Source organism: Balaenoptera ricei, chromosome 4 (genome assembly GCF_028023285.1).
Source record: "Balaenoptera ricei isolate mBalRic1 chromosome 4, mBalRic1.hap2, whole genome shotgun sequence".
NCBI lineage: Eukaryota > Metazoa > Chordata > Mammalia > Artiodactyla > Balaenopteridae > Balaenoptera > Balaenoptera ricei.
Window position 1 is genome coordinate 5,492,428 of NC_082642.1, and position 18,495 is coordinate 5,510,922.

The window sequence follows — 18,495 nt, forward strand, 5'->3', positions numbered from 1 at the left end:
CAGTTACCTTTGGGAACTGATGAAAGCCCATAATCCACTTTATTTCTGTTACAGTCATGCTCTCAGTAAAAGCTTTTAAAGAGTTACCAAGAAATATACTCTCACTGAACGATCAAAATTTTGAGGCTTCAGAGAGCATATAGTTTAGTCAACACCTAATCTGAAAGTAAGTAACATCTTTTTGAAGTTTTATAAGCCTGAAAATGTGAATACCACTTAAGTTATTGATTTCTCAGTAAATTAAATAAAGGAAAACAGAAGATACCGTGACTGCATTATCTTCATCCGGACAGTTTAAGGCAGCAGGCCTCAGCCTTTTTGGCACCAGGGACTAGTTTTGTGGAAGACAATTCTTCCACGGACCGGGGTGGGTGGGGGGGTGATGGTATTGGGATGATTCAAGCGCGTTACATTTATTGTGCACTTTATTTCTATTATTATCACATTGTAATGTATAATGAAATAATTATACAACTCACCATAATGAAGAGTCATTGGGAACCCTGAGCTTGTTTTCCTGCAACTAGATGGTCCCATCTGAGGGTGATGGGAGACAGTGACACCCGAAGTGTGTTGCTTATGTCCAGTCTACTCCGTAAGATGCGGCTTAATTGTCACTTGCTACTCACTGATAGGGTTTTGATATGAGTCTGCAAGCAATTGATTTATTATGGTCTCTGTGCAGTCAAACCTCTCTGCTAATGGTAATCTGTGTTTGCAGCCACTCCCCAGTGCTGGCATCACTGCCTCAGCTCCACCTCAGATCATCAGGCATTAGATTCTCATAAGGAGCTCGCAACCTAGATCCCTCGCATGCGCAGTTCACAGTAGGGTTCATGCTCCTATGAGAATCTAATGCCACCGCCGATCTGACAGGAGGTGGAGCTCAGGCGGTAATGCGAGCGTTGGGGAGCAGCTGTAAATACAGATGAAGCTTCGCTTGCTTGCCCACTGTTCACCTCCTGCTGTGTGGCCCGGTTCCTAACAGACCACGGACTGGTACCCCTGGTTTAAGGCATTCAGTATGTAAATCAGATATCTCCATAGCAGCTGCTTGCTGTAGTGGATCACTCATTGAGAAAAGATAGGGAAATACGCATAATCATACATTGAGAGAGTTCAATACCATCTTTAGCAAGTCAAATACACCTTTCACAAATATTCCTATTTACTAAGAAGATCATATACTACTTACTCTAAGGAAGTAGATTCTGAGTAGGAAGAATAATGAAAGCCACATGATTGCTTCTCTTTAATTCTCTATTACGTTCCCCATTTGCAGAAAATCTCTCTCACCTTGATTAAGTAGTTTAATTTTCCAAGTCTGCATCTCTCTTTGTGCAGAGCAGGAGAGTAATACTGTTTATGTACAGGAGTAGAGCCAGGAGAGAGTGGACAGTTCAAAAGATGGCTGCTATGATTGCACTAGAACATCAGTTAAAGGTTCCAGTCCTGGGACCCAATAATACAGAAGCAAGTGGTCTCTTGCCACTCTTGATATCAATTTTATGATTCATAATTTAGTTTTACCATGGGTTAGGTGGAGAGCATTAACTTTCTAATCAACCTTTGCACCTAAGCCAAGAAGTTTGATTTTTGCAATTGTTTTGAACATAAAAATAATTACTTCGCAGGAACTAGCAAACTACATCAAGTCCAGCTTTAGCTGGACTAAATCTGTTTTACATTTTTAAAGGATTGCAAACAAAGCAAACAAGGAATATGCCACCAAGACTATGTAGGCTTGCAAACCCTAAAATGTTTACTATCTGACTCTTTACAAAGTTTGTTTACCCCTGCTCTATGGGCTTATACAGCTTTCTAGGATCCTTGAATGAGAAGTACTGAATAATGTATTTTTATTGTTTATTATTTCAAGTCTCTATTGTAAATTACTTTCCTCTCCTCCAGCCTTTCAGCATTTGCAACCAGGGTTATATCCATTCATGCTTCAAGGATGCTATGTTTGTTAAAGTATAAAGGCAGCTCATTGTACGTCAACTGTTGTAAGATTTAAGACACTCATCATACTGTCTCTTGTAGTTTGGAGCTATGAGATTTGTATGTATATCTCTTCTTTAGATGCTCAACATTAGAGTCAGTTAATTACTGGAGCAACAGTTTGACCAAGGATAAAAAAAGTACATGGTGTTAGAGGGTCTGATTTGTACTCCAGCTTTCTGCTCAGATGTGTCACCTTGGCCAGTGTAGCCAAGTTCTCTCAGCTGTGGTTTACACACTAGCCATACCGTCTAGTAGCACCTTCCAGAATTGTGTGACTTAAATTAAGAACTCATAGTTAAAAGCATTTTCCTCAGTTTCTAATGCGAGGACTCTCAACAGTTATCAGTGGACTCTGAATCTGAGGTCAGAACAATGAATGTACATTCACGGATTTAACTCCAAGTTGGACCATAAAATAGTAATACCTATAAAGTAATATACAGTAAGGAATTGATTCATTTTTTTCCATTCAGGTTAATCTGTACCATTTTCCTTATACCCCTTGCATTGGCTGAATTTTTTAGAGATGACAGATTTTATGACTTAGATGTGATTGTCTATATTCTGAACTAAGAGAATCTTTACCTCGAAAAGTTACTTATGTAAATGAGCCCAGTTATTAGGCACATTATTTTCAACTGAGAAACAAATTTATGAAGTGAATATTTAAGGGGACATATCAATGAATATTTGTGCAAATATATTGTTGATGTAGGGTTAATGAGTATCTCAGGAGGATCTATTTCTTCATATATATATTTCTCCATATATATATGTGTGTATATATATATGTTATTTTTTTTTTAACATGGCTTCATTTGGAAACATGCCCAGTAGCATGGTAGCTGTGATTGCTAGTGGCTTCCCAATATCTATTATCTCCCTTTCTTGTTAGTAACAGAATCCTTATTTTTAACCTTGGCACATTGCTACCCACTACACTTGCAGCTAGATATGATTATGGGACTAAGTTCTAATCAATGGGATGGTTGCAGAAAAGTTGAGTGCAGACTTCTAGGTAATCTCCTACAAGAGAATGGCTGTATCCTTCTTCTTTCTTTCCTCCATCGTGCTTCCTGGAATGAAGATATAGATGGCTGGAGCTCTAGCAGGCATATTGGAACATAAGGATGAGGATCACACCAAAGAAAAGGGAGTTCAGGGAACTACAAGGTCCCTGAGTTTCTGATGTTTTGAAAGTTTCCACAAAACCTATACTATCTCCCTCCAGACTTACTTTATGTGAGATGGAAGTTAACTTATATCTTTTTAGTTGCTATTATGTGTTTTATTTTCTGCCATAGATAGTAGAATCCAATCATATCTAATATAGATACCAACAGATTTTATTCGTTCATGGTAAAAGAGAAACATCCATTTATTAAAAATGGGGGAGCTTATTGATTCTATAGCAAGGATCATGAATATGTATTTAAATTTGCATCTTGAAATTGTCTTCAAACACATCAAACCTACCACTAAATAAATAATTGTAAGATATGTGTGTGAATATATATATATAATATATATAATGACAAGGAAATATATATATATACATATATATGTATATATATAAAATCACTAGGATACAACCTTCTCTAGACCAGTGTAACAAACAACTTGAAGTTCCAGTATTGCATCAGGTCTTGGGCAGAACTGATTAGCCAATCAGAGATCTTATGTCTGTGAAGCAAAAATAAACATCATCTAGGTACATTTCTTTAGCACAAACCAAATTTACTATAGAAAGAGGAAATTCTGCCAAAAATATGTGGATTATATTCTTTTGAAAGAAAAATTATGTTTCCTGTTCTATTTGTATCTTGTTCCTTCATTTTCAACAGCACTTGTCAGGTGGTACTAATTCATTAATTTCTATCAATGAATAAAACTGCTATTTAACAATCAATGTATGTCTTCTACAAGTGATAAGGTGTAGTTGTGCCTCTGCAAATAAAACACCTTCACTGACCATATCATAATTTTAAATGTTTGTTAACTGTGAGTTTTCACAAATTGACTAGGTGGAAAAATGTTAGACTCATATGTGAAATAAGAAAAAATACACATGCATGTAGAAAAATGCCCAGCAATTTTTCATTTTTGAAAGTAATAATAGATTAAAAGCACAGATTACTTATAAACATATTAAAATAACTAACTGCCCTACAATTAACTCAAAGTATAAGCATTAGTCTCCTAAAATAGTAAGCAACTCTTCTTTAAATATCAGGTAACGGAAGGATAGAAAACTTAAAGTCACAGTAAGTAGATACTAGAGGTAGGATAAGAATCCGTATTTCTTTATTTCCAAACTGGTGCTCCCTTGGACATGCTGTAAGGCATTTTAAAGATGATGAATTATGGATGGACGTCACGCTGTTGTTGACTCTTCTGAGCGAGAGATTTAAAATTTAATTCTAGCTTGTATAAAAGTTTTGGAATTAATTGTAGACATCTGCCACTTTCCTTGCTCTGTCCTTTAGCAGAAGAGATTATCACTAACCTTCTGTCGTTCGTGTTGCTATCACATTCTGCCTCCCACTGGGCTCCACTGCTCACTCATCAGAGCACATATATTACCTTCCTCCTGCCCAGAGGTGGCAAATAATATGGAGTCAAATCAAACTCAAGGAAATAAGAACCCTGAAGTTTTAATGATACAGCTGGTTTTGGTATTTTAAATTCTCTGGTTCATTAATAAAAACCCTGCACTTGCTGCTACTATCCTAAAGCCGATAAATACTGGAAAAGTGCAAACACTTTTTTGAAATATCAATATTATCTACTAAATAAATTATTTACTAAGTAACCAATAATATTAAACCATGGAAAATGGAAAGAGAGAGAAGTTACTGGACAAAAATAAGTCACAGTGGAACTGTTCTGGCCAACTGGTTTGGGCCAAACTCAGAAAAAAGCACTAAGGAAGTAATTTTATAAAGAGGAATGATGATCTGGACAACTCCTGGTATTTGTTTCTACCAGTAAAACCTTCTAGAATAAAGTCACATGATAGATGGCATCCAGTGGGAGATTGTAGCTACAAAGGGGGAGGAACAGAAGGCCAAGTTTTGGTTTTCTCTTTGCATCATCTCCCCATCCTCCTACAAAACTTCGTAATTGCATTCAGCCCTTTCTTGACTCCATTTCATTGTCACTATTTCTGTGTCTCTAGGCAATATATTTTCTTTTCTCAATGAGAAATAAAACTGTATTTGCTGCTTTGTTTTCAGATGGCCAATGTTATTAACCATGTGTTACTAGATGATGAGTGCTTAAGGTGAAGAGATTGTGTAGGTTATTGATTAGTGGAAGAAAAATAAAATGAGCTAATTGAGTGGTATTTGGAAAATCTGTCAGGATCTGCCTCCATGGAATGGCATAAAAAAACCAAAAGCTGGTAAGAGTTCACAAGTAAACGGGAGTCGAGTACTAACAGTTTGACATATATGATGACAGTGGGTGGAAAAAAAACAAAAGGACTGATCCAAGAGGAAAAGTAATGTTACTGTTAATTATAAATCATGCACAGACACTTCATTCAGGAAAAACTGTACCATAGGACACAGCTACAATCGTTGTTATTACAAGTGTGTCTTTGTGCATTCATATCAGTCTTAGGAAGAGACAAAAAGCTGATTGTGAGAACGGAATAGGAGCCAAGTTTTATGACAGAGTTCCAGAGAGGGAAATTTGTTAATGCCTTCTGGCAAGATAGAGAGGGTTCAGAAGGCAAAGTGTTTCTTAAAGAAGAAAGTGGAGAACTCAGAAAGGAAAAGTTGAATGACAACTTCACCTCCTTGGTCTTCAGAAATTACGTACAATTGCTGACCTCAGAGTACTAGAGGAAGCAAAACTCAGACCTACATCCCGGAGAAGCAAGTATAAAGCTCAGAATGTTTAGGAGAATTACTGGCCAAAGAGTCTGGAGAGATGGGAGAATGAGAGTAACAGTATTGAGTGCAGGTCACATAGAGTAAAGCCTTGGCCCCAGCATTCAGACATTGCAGAGTTGTAGGGAGTTCCTGGTTTTCTGTGTCATTCACATAATTAATACTTGTTGCATTTTTAGTCTACTTTCCTCCAGTTGTATTCTAACGGGTAGAAGTGGCAACTGCCCACTGTAGCGCCTCTTCGGAGATTGCTTGGGGTCTTCAAGTTCAGTGAAGCACTGGACTTTCCATCACATAACTCAGACTCTTGAGGAATATCAACACCATGATTACTATCATCAAGTATGAATAAGTCATACTCTCCAAACTCAGGAGTATAAGAAATATGATATTCTTTCTTTTCTAAAGCTCCACTTAATTTTTTTTATTTCAATTGCCTCTTTTGTCTGACTGGCAGGGGGAGAGAGGAACAAAACTCAGACTATAAACTTAATGTTGCAAGGTGTCCTTCACTCTCATTTATCCACAAGTCTGTGATATTTGCAATGCTTAGGTGGCTGGGGTGCAGGGAGTCCATTCAGCCACTGGTTACCCATAGGTCCTTGGTTACTCTGCCCCAATCTTCTTGTTACTCACCCCATCCTTGGTTACCCTGCTCCAAAATTGGTTAAATTAACTCATAAAGACCTTCACATACCTCAGTTCCCTGCCATTTCTGTGCCACTGCTGAGGGCATAGGCATCTTTGCCAAAGTTGCCTATGGTCCTACCTGCCCTAGCACATACCCAATCACTCCTCTCTCAAGTCAGGTTACTTTCTGTTGGCATTGAACCAAAGGGCACCAGACATGTTTGGTCTGAAGAGCCATCAAACTCTTATATCTCACCCCTCCTTTTTCCCACTCCAACTCTACCGTATTTTTTCAGATAACCACTAATCCTCTTAAAAGTTGTTCTAGAGTAGTAAACAGCATAATCTACTGAATGGTTTTGGCTGTGCTCCAGGTGCAAAGAAAACATAAGTTGGCAAACTGCTTGAAATAGGGTGGGGGAGGGGAGGGGAAGATAGGAAGAAAAACAACAAATTAACATCATGAAATATTATTTAGCTTCATGTTTATTTTTTAGATATCAGATAGTCCAATAAGAAGCATGATTTGTGTTTGCCTAAATCATTGTCATTACTCAAGCATCACTGGGCTGACAACCCAATGACTTACTTCCCTTTCAAATGCCAATGTTAAAGATACTTTAAAACACTTAAGTAGGTGGTTGTTACTGATCGCAATAAGCATTTTGCTGTAGATTGAAACATATCATGAGATTCAAAAGAGAAGAAAGAAAAAACTTACTGCAGGATTCCTCCAGGATTTATTGTTTTCATGCAACTTGGAGGTCTCTGGTAATGATGAATTTATGATCCATATTACATATTTTAAAATAATCTGCAGCTCCCTGAATACATTTAATCTCAAACATATTTCCTTTCGGTTATATGATAGATGAAAATTTCAGAATCTTTTTGTTGAGTTTACATCTTATGCTTCAGGATGTTTTGGCTGGGTGACTTGATATTTGAGGAATTTTTTCTGTGAAATAGCATGTTGAATTTTAAAGTGAAAAAATGAATAAAGAATGCCATTCTTGCTCCCCTAGAATCCACCAAAATGGGATTTGATTAATTTTCTTTGTTAATTTTGTCTATTTCCTGAAGTTGTCTTTTTTAGTGAAAGCTCTACTCCAGTTAAGAGCTTCGTATCTATTGAGAATGTGAAATCTTACTCAGATATGCAAAAAGATATGTTCAAGAATGTTTGCCAAAATTGTTTACAGTAATAAAGAGTTGAAAATAATTTAAAAGTCATCTTGAAGAAGAGACAAATAAAATGTTATATGACAGTGATAGAATACAAGTTAACAGAATTAGCAAAACCTATCTATCATGAATAAATTTCAAAAACATAAGTTTGAGTTATAAATTAAGCTAAGTGAGATGTAACATAATGCCATTTATGCAAATTAAAAATACCATACCATTCATGGACATGTACATGAGTGTGTATACATGTCTATATATGTATTTATAAATATACATTATGTATTATATATGTGCGTTATACACATGTACACATTTGTGAGATATATATCACACACATATATAGACACATAATTATTATATATGTATAATAACTAATCTATACACATATATGTGATATATATCACATAATACACAATGTATATTTTTTATAAACATATATACAGATATATACATTATATATGTATACATATATATATATATGTAGAAGAACCCATAATAAAAGCATTTATCTGTTGAGAGAAAAGATCGAAATTAGATTAGGAATGTGAGCCTAAGGGGAAATTAATAAAATTAAAAATTAAATTAAATATGGGCAATGCATAGACTCCTTCAAGTCAGATGTCAAATTCAAATGTCACCTTTCTCAATGAGGCTTACTTTGTCCACTCCAACTCCTGATCCCCTTAATTTGCTTTCATTACTCTTTTCTCATATCATCTAACATGATGACCAATTAGAATCTTGGCAGAAAGCAAAATATCTCAGATGACAGAAACAGAATATCTCAAGAGACTAATGAAAGGACTGATTGCGGAATTGTGGTCAAGGTTAAGAGAACTGATAAGGAATGCTGAGACACCTAGAGACCTGAAGACGGAGCAGAGGGCGAAAGTGGTTTATTGGAATCCAGAGAGAGTTAGAGCCTTGCAAGAGGAAGACACCCAAGAGGAGGTGTAGCTGGGCAGGGACACAGCTTTTGCCAGAAATGCAGCCCAAAGTAGGGAGGAAGTGGGGAAGAAGTAACCTGACATACATGTCACATTGGCCCAACTCAACCAGAAGCCAACTGGCAAGGGAGCCTGGGTGCTGTTCATAGGGCAGAGAATGGATTTGGGGAGGAGTGGGGAAAACAGAATAACCAGGATATGTCATATAAAAATATTTAATAAATAGAAAATAAATGAATAAATTTATAATAAAATGTGTTTATATTATACATTTTTTAATTTATTATCTGTCTCTCCCTGCTAGAATATAAGTTCCAAGAGGCAAGGATCATTGTTTTATTCACTGATGTATCCCAAGTGCCTAGTGAGTGCCAGGTATGAATAGGTCATCAATAAATAATTGTTAAATGAATGGTATGCCACTAATTAAGGATTATGTTTAATATACTTCTTGGAACCTGAGATAGAATAAGAAAAGATGATTAGTTTTGGGTCAATTAGACCTCAGAAAATAGTGATTTTTATAATTATGGGGAAATTTTTCTGCGTTGAATCAATTAATTTTTATATTTTATAGTTAGATGCAGCACAAATGGAGTTAATAAATTACCTTAAGATTCCAGACTAATACATCTGTACCTAAATCTTACAGATATGTGAAAGGCTGAGCTTCCTGCATATCCAGATCCTGTCTTCTGCAGACAACCCTATGTAAAGAATAGGCATTGGAGCAAGTCCTTGTCAGTGATTTCAGCGATCATAGAGACTAAATTCAAACGAAAGCATACAAAGGTTATGCTGTAGGAAAACACTTCAGAATGATTCCTCCATATCTTGAGGTCAGCTAACAACCCATCAGTTCACTGGCCACCCCTCATTTCCCTTCCTTTTTTAGCTAGTCAGCATTCATCTCTAGTAAACTTCCAAGTTCTTAGGAAGTGTTAACGACCAAGAATTATTTTAGAGGATTGCCTCTTATGAAAGATGTTCCTGACATGAATTCCCATCCCAAGGGCAGATGATGTCCAAACCCCTTATAATATGTCCTTGGTGGTTACTGTTCTAAACACTCAGATACCACAAGAATCAGATTATGCTGCTTGAAGCATGGCTTTACGTACTTAATATTACAATGAAGTATTTTGCCTAGCACCTTAATAAACTAAACTGCATGAGGCCTTAATGAGGTGAAATGTGTCCAGTGACTTTCAACTCTGGTCTTGAAAGCTTTTAAGTACTAAAATAATTTGCATATTGTCTCATCCGCTCATATTTGAACAGTTTATTGAGTAACGGGATAATTTTAGATTGCTCGGAAAAAATGTCAACTTAATCGTTGAGGGAAAGGCGATGGGATTGCTGTCTGTGGTGGTTTTTATAGACGGTCTTAGAATTCCTTGACAGTCCTCCCATTGAGAGATGGAGGCTCTGTTTCTCCCTTTGGTCCTGTGTTCTGTGACTGTTTGACAAATAGAGGACAGCATAAGTGACACTGTGCCAGCTTCTGGCTCCAAAGACTTAAGAAACTGGTAGCTCCTACTACCTGAGTTTTGGGCTAGTAGTGGCCCTTCACACCCAGCCACCCTCCTCTGAGGAAGCCTACCAGGCACATGGGAGAGGCCACGTGCACACATTCTAGCTGACAACCCTAGCTAAGGTCCTGGCCAACAGCCAGCATCAACCCCCAGACATATGAGTGAATGAGACTTCGGATGATTCCAACACCCAGCCATTGAGTCATTCTAACCTTTCAGCCACCAGAGCTGGCAGTGCATGAGCTCTGACCAAATTGCAGACTCATGAGCAACATGAGTAATTGTTGTTTTTGTCCAACGATTTTGGGGTAGTTTGTTCCACAGCAATAGATAATCAGAGCACTATTCCAGCTTCTCGATGGCTACAGAAATCTTACTCAGCATATCTCCCACTTGTGGATATCGGAATATTAAGTTAGAAAAGTTTTGCTCTGTGTCCTTCAGTATACAAACTGAAAGAAGCTGTACATTTCTTTTTAGATTAATAAATTTCAGGTTTGGTTAATCGAAGCATTTTGTGAATTAACATACTTAAGATAAAATGAGAGCAAAATTATCTAAAATGCTTTTCTGAACCATTGACCTGGTCTAAAGAGAATCTAAGGATTTTTAAGAATCCATATTTTCAGCCATTCTAAAACCATCTTCCTCCTTCTTTCTCAGAGAGAAACCTTTCATTCACTCAGCTCCCTCCACACCCACCTTGGCCTGCATAGACTGCCACTTTAATAACCATCTGGTTTTCTTCAAGTACCATCACCATATTTTCTTTCTTCACATCCCACTTCTAAAAAGTATGTTTGTCTTGTATCCATGTCTGCTTTGTTAGTTCCCAGTCAGTACTCATTTCTGGCTTGATGCCAAAGTTGATTAGCTAAAATCATTTAATTTAGTAAAGATTGTTCATTGTCAGGAAGACTAGGTTTTTCTAGCATCTTGACATTAGAATATCTAGTATTTATTTAGGTTAAGTATTTGCTGTCTGGCTTTTCTGTATTTACTTCAGTTTCTTCTCTGTTTGTAGCTTTCCTGGACTTACAGAAACCAAGAAAATTAAAATAAGGGCCTAATTAATGAAAGCAGATCAAATCATCAAGGTGTATAATTTGTTATGACAAGTTCTAACCTCTTTTGTACACAAAATTCTAAAAAATGAAAGGGAACTAGCAAACATTTCAGTTTTCAGCTAAGTACTTATTGTCCTTGGAAGAAAAAATTGAATATGTGAGTCTATACTGAATTATTTTCATACTTGACATTTTTATTTTTATTTTATTTTTAAAATTTATTTATTGAAGTATAGTTTGATTTACGATGTGTTAATTTCTGCTATACAGCAAAATGATTCAGTTATACATAGATATATTCTTTTCCATTATGGTTTATTACACAACACTGAATATAGTTCCCTGTGCTATACAGTAGGACCTTGTTGTTTATCCACTCTATATATGCTAGTTTGCATCTGCTAATCCCAGACTCCCAATTCATCCCTCCCCACCCTCCATTCCGGCAACCACAAGTCTGTTCTCTGTATTTGTGAGTCTGTTTCTGCTTCATAGATAAGTTCATTTGTGTCATATTTTAGATTCCACATATAAGTGATATCATATGGTATTTGTCTTTATCTGACTTACTTCTCTTAATATGATAATCTTTAGGTCCATCCATGTTGCTGCAAATGGCATTATTTCATTCTTTTTTATGGCTGGGTAGTATTCCTTTGTGTGTGTGTGTGTGTGTGTGTGTGTGTGTGTGTGTATATATATGTATGTATATATATATATATATATATATATATATATATATACACCATATCTTTATCCATTTATCTGATGATGAACATTTAGGTTGTTTCCACGTCTTTGGTATTGTGAGTAGTGCTGCTATGAACATAGGGGGTGCGTGTATCATTTCAAATTATAGTTTTGTCCAGATATATGTTCAGGAGTGGGATTGCAGGATCATATAGTAACTCTATTTTTAGTTTTTTGAAGAACCTCCATGATGTTTTCCATAGTGGCTGCACCAATTTACATTCCCACCAACAGTGTAAGAGGGTTCCCTTTTCTCCAAACCGTCTCCAGCATTTGTTATTTGTAGACTTTTTTTTTAATTTTAATTTTTAATTTTTTTAACATCTTTATTAGAGTATAATTGTTTTACAATGGTGTGTCAGTTTCTGCTTTATAACAAAGTGAATCAGTTATACATATACATATGTCTCCATATCTCTTCCCTCTTTCATCTCCCTCCCTCCCACCCTCCCTATCCCACCCCTCTAGGTGGTCACAAAGCACAGAGCTGATCTCCCTGTGCTATGCAGCTGCTTCCCACTAGCTATCTATTTTACGTTTGGTAGTGTATATATCTCCATGCCACTCTCTCACTTTGTCCCAGCTTACCCTTCCCCCTCCCCGTATCCTCAAGTCCATTCTCTAGTAGGTCTGCATCTTTATTCCCGTCTTGCCGCTAGGTTTTTCTGACCATTTTCTTTTTTTTTTAAATGTTTTTATTTTATTTCATTTTTTTTTTTTTGTAGACTTTTTAATGATGGCCATTCTGACTGGTGTGAGGTGGTACCTCATTGTAGTTTTGATTTGCATTTCTCTAATAATTAACAATGATGAGTATCTTTTCATGTGCCTATTGGCCATCTGTATATCTTCTTTGGAGAAATGTCTATTTAGGTCTTCTGCCCATTTTTTGATTGGGTTATTTTTTGTTGTTGTTGTTATTGAGTTGTATGAGCTGTTTGTATATTTTGGAAATTAAGCCCTTGTCAATCGCATCATTTGCAAATATTTTCTGCCAGTCTGTAAGTTGTCTTTTCGTTTTGTTTATGGTTTCCTTTGCTGTGCAAAAGCTTATAAGTTTGATTAGGTCCCATTTGTTTATTTTTGCTTTTATTTCTATTGCCTTGGGAGACTGACCTAAGAAAACATTGGTACGGTTTATGTCCAAGAATGTTTTGCCTATGTTCTCTTCTAGGAGTTTTATGGTGTCATGTCTTAAATTTGTCTTTAAGCCATTTTGAGTTTATTTTTGTGCATGGTGTGAGGGTTTGTTCTAACTTCATTGATTTACGTGCGGCTGTCCCAACTTTCCCAACACCAAAAAATATGGAATGCTTCACAAATTTGTGTGTCATCCTTGCGCAGGGGCCATTCTTCTCTGTATCGTTCCAATTTTAGTGTATGTGCTGCGAAAGCAAGCATGGCATTTATATTTTTAGATGTTTGTAATGGGTTACTTAATTTAAAAACATCAATTTAAGTCAATTATGTAAATAATTTGCATGCTATATTCTTTTCTAAAATTTTGTTTACTCTTTTTAAAAAAATCCAAAAACATATTTTAGAAAGTCCAAACAATAAAAAAGCATGATTTTAACAGAAAAAGTTCTTCTGATCCACTAACTCCCACCTCCCCCATGGAATACTTTCCAATTTGTCATTCTTATTCCTACCTGGTGCCCAGGAAAACACCTGCCAAATTTGGTCTTCACTGTGGGAAAATTCATGAATCATTTTTACATCACTCCTTTGACAGTTCCTAATAAAACAGACATGACAATTAGAATCAATCTGAAGAAGTTTATTTTAGAATTACATACTTTGTAATCCATAAAGCTAAGTGTCATCTCTGAAGGCGGAATTGAATCTGTGTCTTTCCTAATGTAATAGTCCACAGAATGATTTTTTTTAGATTTGTTTTGCAGTAAGCTTGAAAATATTTTTAAATATAAATTATGTCTTCATATTCATTATCTTAAATTGTCTAAAAAATTTATTTCGAAGAAATGAGCACAATTTTACACGATAAAATGGGGCCTCAAAAATTTAAGCAAATCTTCAAAATATGTAAATAAAAAGTAGAAATGACAAGAACCCAGAGCTTCATTGCTCTCCTAAGACTGCACTGCTGAGCTGACAGCGATTAAGTAAAAGTTATCATTGGACAACTCAGGTAACTGCAGTGTAAATAACATTGCTCCCATTCTGTCTGTTGTAATTAAAAGCTGCTTGTTATTCACAGAGTAAAACCTGTGCCCTATTGAACTCTTCTCCCAAAGAAATAAGAGACAAATTGAAGGATCACCTAAATTCACATTTTTGTCACAAGTAACTTCCGTTGTAATTTAACCCATAAACTTACATTTCAGGTTTTCCAATAGGTGATATAAAAAAGAAAAAAAAATTTACCAGAATGACATTTTTATCACAACTGAAACTTGATGTGATTCCTATAATCTTATCAGCTCTTAGAGCATCTCTTAAAGGACCAGAGGCCTTATTCTTAGTTGAGTGTACACCATCTTGCAGGGGAAAACACTGGGCCATGGTGTATTGTACTTGTTTGCTTAGCAAACTTTTATCGAGTACCTGTTATATGACAGGCACTGTTACAGGCACTGAGGATACAGCAGGCAACAAACTAGATCTAGCCTCAGCTCTCATGAAGGGAAGCAGATAGTGCAGGAGTCCCCAGCCCCCAGGCCTTGGACTGGTACGGTCTGCAGCCTGTTAGGACCCGGGAAGCACAGCAGGAGGTGAGCAGCGGGTGAGCGAGTGAAGCTTCATCTGCCGCTCCCCGGCGCTCACATCACCACCTGAACCATCCTCCCGCCCTCCCATCCGTGGAAAAATTGTCTTCCATGAAAGCGGCCCCTGGTGCCAAAAAGGCTGGGGACCGTTGAGATAGTGGACATCCAAATCAACAAACATGATAATCATAGGTAGTAAGATAATTATGGATATGAATAAATATGGATAGTCAGGAAATAGGGTGATGACTTAGGGTGGGACGGACTTGGATGTGGATATATTGGGGAAGACCTCTCTGGAAGTGAGAGCAGAACAATGTTCTGGAGGAGGGGGAGCCCCAGCCCTGAAAAGAGTAGTGGGGAGCACGCAGGCAGAGCTAATCCAGACCTTATATTGGACACACGAATGTTCCGTAATCATCTCAGAGTCCACATCTTTAAATTTGAGTGCATTGTTTTTCTTTCCATTTTCCAGAAACTAGTTTTCTTTGCCAACTATCTCATGTTCTGTCATCAATCCTCTAATTCACTTACAGAGAACAGAAGGAGTTGATCAATATACTGATGGCAGCAAACTGCCCTGGTTTGCTGGTTAGCTCGGAGGTAAATTCAGTTACTGAAAATTAACTTTCCCTAGCAAAAAAGCGTAAAGGAACTACAGAGAAAATTATTGGTAGAATAGACTTTCTGGCTACTGTTACAGAAGGAACTGATCAGGTTGGGACTCAAGAGAAAGATAATCTAAATCAGACAGAATTAGGATGTCAAAAGAAGATTATCTAGGTTATTAACAAAGACCATGCAATAAGGTGTTTTAGAATAATCTTATACTGGCACAAAAACAGAAATGTAGATCAATGGAACAGGATAGAAAGCCCAGAGATAAACCTACGCACCTATGGTCAACTAATCTATGACAAAGGAGGCAAGGATATACAATGGAGAAAAGACAGTCTCTTCAATAAGTGGTGCTGGGAAAACTGGACAGCTACATGTAAAAGAATGAAATTAGAACACTCCCTAACACCATTCACTAAAATAAACTCAAAATGGATTAGAGACCTAAATGTTAGACTGGACACTATAAAACTCTTAGAGGAAAACACAGGAAGAACACTCTTTGACATAAATCACAGCAAGAGCTTTTTTGAACCACCTCCTAGAGTAATGGAAATAAAAACAAAAATAAACAAATGGGACCTAATGAAACTTAAAAGCTTTTGCAAAGCAAAGGAAACTACAATCAAGATGAAAAGACAACCCTCAGAATGGGAGAAAATATTTGCAAATGAATCAACGGACAAAGGATTTATCTCCAAAATGTATAAACAGCTCATGCAGCTCAATATTAAAAAAACAACAGCCCAATCAAAAAATGGGCAGAAGACTTAAATAGACATTTCTCCAAAGAAGACATACAGATGGCCAAGAAGCACATGAAAAGATGCTCAACATCACTAATTATTAGAGAAATGCAAATCAAAACTACAATGAGTTTTCACCTCACACCAATTAGAATGGGCATCATCAGAAAATCAACAGACAACAAATGCTGGAGAGAGTGTGGGGAAAAGGGAACCCTCTTGCACTGTTGGTGGGAATGTAAATTGATACAGCCATTATGGAGAACAGTATGGAGGTTCCTTAAAAAACTAAAAATAGAATTACCATATGACCCAGCAATCCCACTACTGGGCACATACCCAGAGAAAACCATAATTCAAAAAGACACATGCACCCCAATGTTCATTGCAGCACTGTTTACAATAGCCAGGTCATGGAAGCAACCTAAATGCCCATCGACAGACGAATGGATAAAGAAGATGTGGTACATATATACAATGGCATATTACTCAGCCATAAAAAGGAACGAAATTGGGTCACTTGTAGAGACGTGGATGGATCTAGAGACTGTCATACAGAGTGAAGTAAATCAGAAAAGGAAAAACAAATATCATATATTAACACATATATGTGGAACCTAGAAAAATGGTACAGATGAACTGGTTTGCAGGGCAGAAATAGAGACACAGATGTAGAGAACAAACGTATGGACACCAAGGGGGGAAAGTGGCAGGGGAGGGGTGGTGGTGGGATGAATTGGGAGATTGGGATTGACATATATACACTAATATGTATGAAATAGATAACTAATAAGAAAAACAAAAAATAAAAAAGAATAATCTTAGACCCATAATACAAGTTAAGCTATCATATATATTTCTAGTTATATTTACATGTATTATGTGAAATTAATAATTGCTAAGTTAATATACAAATGAAATTGTCCATTAAGAAACCTGTACGCAGTTTATACATGGTGTTGATTTAGGTTTTTTCTTGTTTTTTTAAAATTTATTTTCTTTATTTCATATAAAGTGTAAGTCATATCTTAAAGCTTGATGATAAAAATTCAATTTAAAAATTTTAGATGGATTCGGTACTGTTGTGAGCCCAATATTCCATGGATCCCACCATCCATGATGCTAATTTTGACCCTCTGCTTAAGTTATGAAATTCTGAATGTAATCTGTGTGATTTCTAAGGTATTTTTAAAAATCTAATTTTTCATACACCTAATGATTTTAATACCAATTGTTAATTCTTGCCTGACCCAGTATTTTCATCAGGGTTTGTGAAAGTTTTGCTTCTAACATATTATTCCTTCTACATATATTAGTTGTCCTTCTTTTTTTCCTTCCTTTCACAAATAGTATCTTTCATCATCTCTCCCTAGAATTAGAAAGCAGCATCGTTTCTTCTAGGGAACATTCCTAGACCACCAGGTTGGGCTAAGTGTCCCGTATCTAAACTCTCTTAGCCCTCTACACAAAGCCATTTACTAGTCCCTTACCAAAGCATATCAAGATGAGGCTGCAAGCACTTCAAAGGCAGGGCCAGAGTATTATCATTCATTGTGTGTATAATGTTCCTGACGCCTTGTGGGAGCTTAGTACATGATAACCTGAAACAAACTACTTTCACTCAGCTAGCAATGCAGTCTCTGTTTCTACGTTCTAAAGAGAAATATGTGTTCACTGAGACTTCCTAGAAGAAAACTTGGAAGAATTCCTTTAAAATCATGGAGTGGGGAAGGCCTGTCTGAAGTATGGCTCAAAATTCAGAAGACAGGAAAGAAAAGATTGATGGATTTTATGCCACACACACACACACACACACACACACTAACTTTTACATTACAATAAATGGGAAGCAGCCGCATAGCACAGGGAGATCAGCTCTGTGCTTTGTGACCACCTAGAGGGGTGGGATAGGGAGGGTGGGAGGGAGACGCAAGAGGGAGGAGATATGGGGATATATGTATATGTATAGCTGGTTCACTTTGTTATAAAGCAGAAACTAACACACCATTGTAAAGCAATTATACTCCAATAAAGATGTTTAAAAAAAAAACCCTGGGGAAAATATTTGCATCTCATACTCCAGACAAAAAATGAATTTCCCTAGTTTATGAAGCAGTCCTAGAAAGTGAAAAGAAAAGATCTATGAATACAATAGGAAATAGGCAAAAGACATGGACAGACAGTTCACAGAACATAAAATTCAAATGGCCCTCAATCTTACAAAAAGATCTTCAAAAAAGCATTTACCGATAAAAAGAGAAATATGAAATTCACACTGCAGTCTCATTTCTTACCTATCAGATTGGCAAAAATCCACAAATCTGAGAACATACTCTATTGTCACATTGGTGGAGAAAGGATTTCTATATATTCCTGGTAGAAATG

The 18,495-nt window shown here is 36.6% G+C and overlaps 1 long non-coding RNA gene and 1 pseudogene across 1 annotated transcript in view; both read right to left on the reverse strand.

The window, feature by feature from the left end:
- Window positions 1–12,492: 12,492 nt before the first annotated feature.
- The window catches only part of LOC132365166 (uncharacterized), a 68,275-nt gene continuing 62,272 nt past the window's right edge, over window positions 12,493–18,495 (reverse strand). Inside the window, exons 2-3 of the long non-coding RNA XR_009503049.1 lie at window positions 13,670–13,755; window positions 12,493–13,402 (exon numbers count right to left, since the gene is read on the reverse strand). This is a non-coding gene — a long non-coding RNA (uncharacterized LOC132365166). The remainder of the gene's footprint in view (window positions 13,403–13,669; window positions 13,756–18,495) is intronic.
- LOC132365671 (U6 spliceosomal RNA) lies at window positions 13,317–13,414 on the reverse strand (annotated as a pseudogene).